Consider the following 7,387-nt stretch of genomic DNA (forward strand, 5'->3'; position numbering starts at 1 on the left):
AGCATTTATTTCACTGCACGGCGCATGTCTGTGTTATTATGCACATTACCTTTTTTGTGTTTTCGCATAGCCTGAAGCTACCTCTGGATAAGTGCTTGACTTAACGGGGTCATATTATGACTTTTATTTTGTCTTCTTTTTAAAACACTTCCTAGTTCTTTGGTTTTTTGGTCAAAATGTTGCATGGATGATGTTTTACAGACCATCTTCAAGCCGCTTTCTGATCGTCTCTGCAGGATACATCATTTTATTTATGTGCCTCCACTTCGCCTGTGGAGTCATGTCTGTTGCAATTTTAAACGCTTCCATATCGAACCTACCGAGAGATTTAAGTTTGAACTATACACTACTTTGTATTAGAAATGGTAACAGCGGGGGATGCATGTGCATGTACGAGTCATTCTGACCCCTCTATAAGGGGATAGAGAAAAAGAAGGAACTGATTGACTAGTGTCGGACTACAATGACGGCAGTGTGCAAAGCATTTTGGGTATATTTTTACCATATGAGGGTCTGAAAAACGTCACAGTTGGGGAAATTTCAGACGTTTGGAGGAAGTATGAAGGAAGGCAAGATTATTTTATAAATGTCTCCGCCATGCCTCCACCGTTTAATTTCAAGTTTTTCGGGACTTATGGGGAACCCAAAAACTCAAAGGTAGGAAAAATTGGTTTAGCATAATATGGCCCATTTAAGGTCCAAATAAGATCGTCCAACCTCACAGTGACATCACAACATAGAACGATGGAAAACCTCACCAACGGAGACATCTAAAACTGTGTGCAAGCTCATGTCAAAATGCATGAACCTTAAGATTTGACGCTTTGGCGTTTTTTTTACACGACTATCCAACTATTTAACAACATTTATAAGTCAGGGAAAAAAATAAAAATCATCATAGATCCCCTTTAAGGACCTGCAAAAAAGCTTGCCAAAGATCATCTGTATGACAGCACTCTCGTGGTTTTAAGAATATGCTACAAAAATGTGAGTCTCTCACAAGTTTTTTGAACTGATCTTGCAGACCACCAGTTGAATAGCCCAAATGATGAAAGAGAGAGGACCTAAGATGGACCCTTGAGGAACCCCACTGACTAAGTAATTTAACTGCATTTGGAGTTAACAATCTGCAGCACTTACTTATACTAATTACATTACAAAACATGTAACTGCCAAAAAGGAGAGGACTTAAAGGGGAGCTCCACTTTTTATTTTTTTTATTTTGCCTATCGTACACAATCCTCATGACAGACAAGAAGACAATTTTCTTTTTTTTTTTTTTTGGTATTCTAACATGTAAAGATTCGGCTCGTTCTTGGTGACTAGCAATGCAGCTAATATGATCAATCAAGTCTACCTCTAAATTACTTAAGAAATGCATTAAAAAAACGCCAACAATACTTAATTTACGTTCCGTAACCTGTGTAATAACGAAGTTGTAGCGACGTTGTTATTGTTATTGCTCTTTTTTTGTCTTAATAACACATCAGGGTGCTATGGTGTTAGCACTAAAAGCTAACTACGGAAAGAGATAAGTTAGCAACTGTGTCAACACGAAAAGCGTTTGAGTTTGTAGTGCACAACATTGCGATAGGACACCAATCTGTACAGACTGAAAAACATGAACAATTATATTATATTATATATATGTAAAGTATTAGCCCACATTTCATGTTTTGTTTGTACACAGCCAGACAGCATATGTACTGTAGTTGTAATAACACACATGTTGTGCTTTGTGCATCGTGATTAATATTAAAGTGAAACTCACTGGATGGAGAGTTGTGCGTTAGATCCAGCTGGCCGGGGACGTTTTTTCCGGTTTAATTGGGTAACACTCCATTTATGTGGAAATAGCGTGTCTCCAAGTTGCACATCTATAGCGTCGTCACTTTCACCTCGCTCTTCGGCTTCCATCTGCTCCAACGTCTCACTTTTTCTTCATGCTAGCTTCTAGAAGCAGGAGTTCATCCTCCATATATTCAGCTTCAAAAATATAAGGTTGTGAAATAAAAAATAGTCATTTTCGTTGTCTGTTATCGATTCTGCCATGATTAGAAAACACTTGCGTTTGTTTCCAGAAGTAGAACACACTTGTTGCCAGAAGTCAGACATGCGTTGCTATGGAAACATAAATCAATGTGCTGAAGAAATCAGTCCGGCAATGATTAAAATGATCAAAATACGGTAAATATTGAACATATTACATATTGTTATGAAGGTGTCTGTTACTACATTACATATATAAATATACTTCCAGTGTGTATATAAAACATATTACATATTGTTATGAAGGTGTCGGTTACTGCATTATATATATATATATATATATATATATATATATATATATATATGTATATATATATATATATATATATATATATATATATATATATATATATATATATATATATATATATATATATATACTTACAGTGTGTATATAAAACATATTACATATTGTTATGAAGGTGTCTTTTACTGCATTATATATATACTTGCAGTGTATATATTGTACATATTACATATTGTTATGAAGGTGTCTGTTACTACATTATATATATACGTACAGTGTGTATAAAAAAAACATTACATATTGTTATGAAGGTGTCTGTTACATTATATATATACTTGCAGTGTGTATATTGTACATATTACATATTGTTATGAAGGTGTCTTACTACATTATTATATAGAAACTTGCAGTGTGTATATCGTACATAATACATTGTTATGAAGGTGTCTGTTACTACATTATATACTGTATATATATATACACATACTTACAGTGTGTATATAAAACACATTACATATTGTTATGAAGGTGTCTGTTACTACATTATATATAGACTTGCTGTGTGTATATAAAACATATTACATATTGTTATGAAGGTGTCTGTTACTACATTATATATATATATATATATATATACATATATATACTTACAGTGTTTTATTAAAACATATTACATATTGTTATGAAAGTGTCTGTTTCGACATTATATATAATTATACTTGCAGTGTGTATATAAAACTTTGATGGAGGGCTTTGATGGTGACTGACATCAGCTGCATCTTTTAAGTTTTTTTTTTTATCATCTTTAAAATCCTAATAAAAAATAACGTGTGTTTTTGTTTCTCATAAAGATTGTGAACGATTGGCAAAATTCCAAAAAAGGTGCAGTTCCCCTTTAAATGGGGTGCATTGTGGAACGCCTCAGTTATGTAAATCACAAGTTTGAACCACAGTGTCCTATGTTTTCTAGCAGGTTTAAAATGTCAAAGCAAGAAGACTCACTAATGTATTTACAGTGCTCCAAGTTCCTCTATACAACAGGAGCACCCCCGTGTTTTTAGGATTTTGATGCAAAAAAGTTTGTCTCCCAGGTTTTGAACTGACCTCAGGCCGCCAGTTGATTAGCCATGTTGTAGCCCCAAAGGAGCCTCTGTGCTTGTTTTATAAGATTAAAAAAATGGTAGTTGTGTCCGCTCTCGGTTTAAGGCATAGTTGATTGTGTTAAATAATTCAGCTCAACAAGACTGCCTCTGGGACCACGGCCATGCGGATCACATTCCACATTTGACACGCCTGCGTTTTAACCAACGCCAGGACGATTAACTCAGTGTTTCTTAACCAATGTCGGGCCACCAAAAGTATATCTTTCTACGGACACTTTCCCACCACTTGTGGCAGTACACTGCCAATTATTTACCACTTGCCAAGATTTAAAAATTGTATTTCTATAAATTGCCCAGTTTTAGGCAAAATATGTTTATTTATAGAGCACAATTCGTACACAAAGTGCTTTACAGAACATTAAAGGAAAGCACAAAATTAAAATATGCAATTATATTTTTAATTAAAATTAGCAAATGCAATCATCGTAAAAACATTCAGAAATAATTACAATTTAAATCAATCAAATACTGTAGATAAAATACTTTCAATCGTCCTATGCACAATTAGTTAAAGGGTTTTCAGGCTGGTTTTGAACTTTTAAGAGCTATTTACTTGTCTTTAGTCATTGACTTTAGACCAGGGGTGTCAAACGTACAGCCCGAGGGCCGGATCAGGCCCGTGGGCAGGTTTTATCCGGCCCGTGGGATGAGTTTGATGGTATAAAAATTATCCAGAAATGTTTGAATGAAAGAAACAGCTGTTCTAAATGTGTCCACTGGATGTCGCAATAGCAATTTTTTGTATCTTTGTAGATGATGCTACATATGTACAAAATAAACCACATGATGTTAGTACATCAGTCGAGGAAAATGATCAAACTACATAGATAACATCCTGTAATTTGATTTTGAAATGTTTTTATAATCTTGATAGATTGAAAATTAACACCAATGAGTTGACTGATGAACATTATCACATAATTTATTAAGAAAATATAAATAACGACAAATAAAGTATATACACTATTAACCACAGAAGGTAATTGTGAAAAAAAAAACCAACAACATTATGATTTGTACAATTTCAGAATGTGCTTGTTCTATTATTAGACAAAGAAAACAATCGGAAGTTGTCTTTATTTTGAAGTTATCGTGCCGTGATTTTACCAGTCCGGCCCACTTGGGAGTAGGTTTTTCTCCATGTGGGCCCCGATCTAAAATGAGTTTGACACCCCTGCTTTAGACCAGAATCTTAATTTTAGCATGAATAATTATATCCTGTGTATTCTAGTTTAAACATTTTAAAATTGAGAAAAATAACTATTAAAATAACATATTTAGTTTTTCCCCCCAAATAGATTCTGCAACATCCCAAGGATGCTTAATTTATGAATTACAAGTTGAACAATGCTAGTTTTCAGAATAAAATACTTATTTCTATCTTAAAGGTCCTGCTCATATCTAGATATCCATCCATTCATTTTCTACCGCTTGTCCCTTTTAGGGTCGCGGGGGGTCGCTGGAGCTTATCTCAGCTGCATCCGGGCGGTAGGCGGGGAGATATACAAATCCTAATTTAGGATGTCCATCCATCCATTTTCTACCGCTTGTCCTAATTTAGGATGTCTTGTCATGTAAAATTAACTCTCTGCATGGACGGATAATTTTACAATTTTATTTGTTATTTTTTCCCATAATCTAGTCTTTTTAGTTTATATTTTGTCAGCTCTTTTTTGCAGTGTCATGACAATCTCAAACAAACAGAAGAAGTCTGGCGCTAAAGTCATGGAGAAGTTTCTCAAGTGCAAAAATTATGATTTAAGTGGTGTAGCTGTATTTTCATTTGCACTTGAATTTTATTGACAGCTTAGTTATTCATTATTTATTCAGTTTAATTATATTAGCACAACATAATTGCATGTGTGTTTTTGTGTGTGTGATAATATTTGAGTGAAGTGGAAAAGTTGGGCGCCGAGGTCAAAAAGGTAAAGAATCCCTGGATGAAATAGATATTCACTTAGTATTACTGTCTTTAAAACATTTATTCAGCATTTTTTTTACTCTAGAAAGTTATATGGTTGAAAACGATAATGACGCCAAAAATCATAAAAATAGATGGGAAGTCCTCAAAAGCTTATTTTTGAAAATGTAATTTTGTTTCTACATTATATACAATCTGTTGTTGTGTTCCCTAGTTTGAGTGGACATAAATGAAGGTGTGTGTTGCTGAGCCCGACCTGGACATAATCTGGACTGGACTTGGTTTTAAGAACCCTTTAAACAATCTAATTTCATTGACAACTTGGTCTGGTTAAGATATTGTCCTTTATTTAAAAAAAAATAAAAAATAAAATTCTTGAACAAAAAAGAAATTAAAACAAAATAAAAACAGTTACATATAAACTAGTAATTACTGATTAAAATTAACTGTTAAAAGTTAGTACTGTTAATGGACCAGCAGCACACACAATCATGTGTGCTTCACAGACTGTATCCCTTGCAGACTGTATTGATATACAGTCGCGATCAAAAGTTTACATACACTTGTAAAGAACATAATGTCATGGCTGTCTTGAGTTTCCAATAATTTCTACAACTCTTATTTTTGTGTGGTAGAGTGATTGGAGCACATACTTGTTGGTCACAAAAACATTCATGAATTTTTGGTTCTTTTATTCATTCATTATGGGTCTACTGAAAATGTGACCAAATCTGCTGGGTCAAAAGTATACATACAGCAATGTTAATATTTGGTTACATGTCCCTTGGCAAGTTTCACTGCAATAAGGCGCTTTTGGTAGCCATCTGGTGGAATTTTTGACCACTCCTCTTGACAAAATTGGTGCAGTTCAGCTAAATGTGATGGTTTTCTGACATGGACTTGTTTCTTCAGCATTGTCCACACGTGTAAGTCAGGACTTTGGGAAGGCCATTCTAAAACTTTAATTCTAGCCTGATTTAGCCATTCCTTTACCACTTTTGACATATGTTTGGGGTCATTGTCCTGTTGGAACACCCAACTGCGCCCAAGACCCAACCTCCAGGATGATGATTTTAGGCTGTCCTGAAGAATTTGGAGGTAATCCTCCTTTTCCATTGTCCCATTTAAAGCACCACCACCATGTTTGACGGTAGGTCTGGTGTGCTGGGATTAAAGACCTCACTTTTTCTTCTCCAAACATATTGCTGGGTATTGTGGCCAAACAGCTCAATTTTTGTTTGGTGGTAAAGGAATGGCTAAATCATTAGAATGGCCTTCCTAAAGTCCTGACTTAAACGTGTGGACAATGCTGAAGAAACAAGTCCATGTCAGAAAACCAACACATTTATCCAATCCAATCCACTTTATTTATATAGCACATTTAAACAACAAACATGTTTCCAAAGTGCTGCACAACAATATTAAAAACAATATTCAAATATTATCCTTAGCTCCACCAATGACTGAATAAAAACAAAAAATAAATACATATAAAACCAATATAAAAACAATATAAAATAAATATGATTTAAAAACTATTTTAAAGGGTAAAACCAATTAAAACAGTAAATAGAAATCGAAATTTATAATAAAAAAAAAAAACACAGGACAACAGAGGACAGAAGACCACACAACTCACGTAGTGTTAAAAGCCAAAGAATAAAAGTGGGTCTTAAGATGAGACTTAAAACACTCCACTGTGGAAGCAGTTTGAACATGGAGGGGCAGAGTGCTTAGGGCCGACCACAGAGAAGGACCTGTCTCCCCTGGATTTAAGTCTGGTTTTGGGCACCATGAGCTGGAGCTGGCTCTCGGACCTCAGAGCTGAACTTCACCAATTTTGTCAAGAGGAGTGGTCAAAAATTCAACCAGAAGCTTGTGTATGGCTACCAAAAGCGCCTTTTTGCAGTGAAACTTGCCAAGGGACATGTAACCAAATATTAACATTGCTGTATGTATACTTTTGACACAGCAGATTTGGTCACATTTTCAGTAGACCCATAATAA

The 7,387-nt window shown here is 34.7% G+C and overlaps 2 protein-coding genes across 3 annotated transcripts in view; one reads left to right on the forward strand and one right to left on the reverse strand.

Annotated features, from left to right (window-relative positions):
• The window catches only part of LOC133622357 (gamma-aminobutyric acid receptor subunit beta-3-like), a 235,090-nt gene that overhangs the window by 175,635 nt on the left and 52,068 nt on the right, over positions 1–7,387 (reverse strand). The gene's annotated exons all lie outside the window — the stretch shown is intronic.
• The window catches only part of LOC133622358 (gamma-aminobutyric acid receptor subunit alpha-5-like), an 87,561-nt gene that overhangs the window by 13,888 nt on the left and 66,286 nt on the right, over positions 1–7,387 (forward strand). The gene's annotated exons all lie outside the window — the stretch shown is intronic.

The sequence above is a fragment of the Nerophis lumbriciformis genome, linkage group LG23 (genome assembly GCF_033978685.3).
Source record: "Nerophis lumbriciformis linkage group LG23, RoL_Nlum_v2.1, whole genome shotgun sequence".
In the NCBI taxonomy this organism is placed as follows: domain Eukaryota; kingdom Metazoa; phylum Chordata; class Actinopteri; order Syngnathiformes; family Syngnathidae; genus Nerophis; species Nerophis lumbriciformis.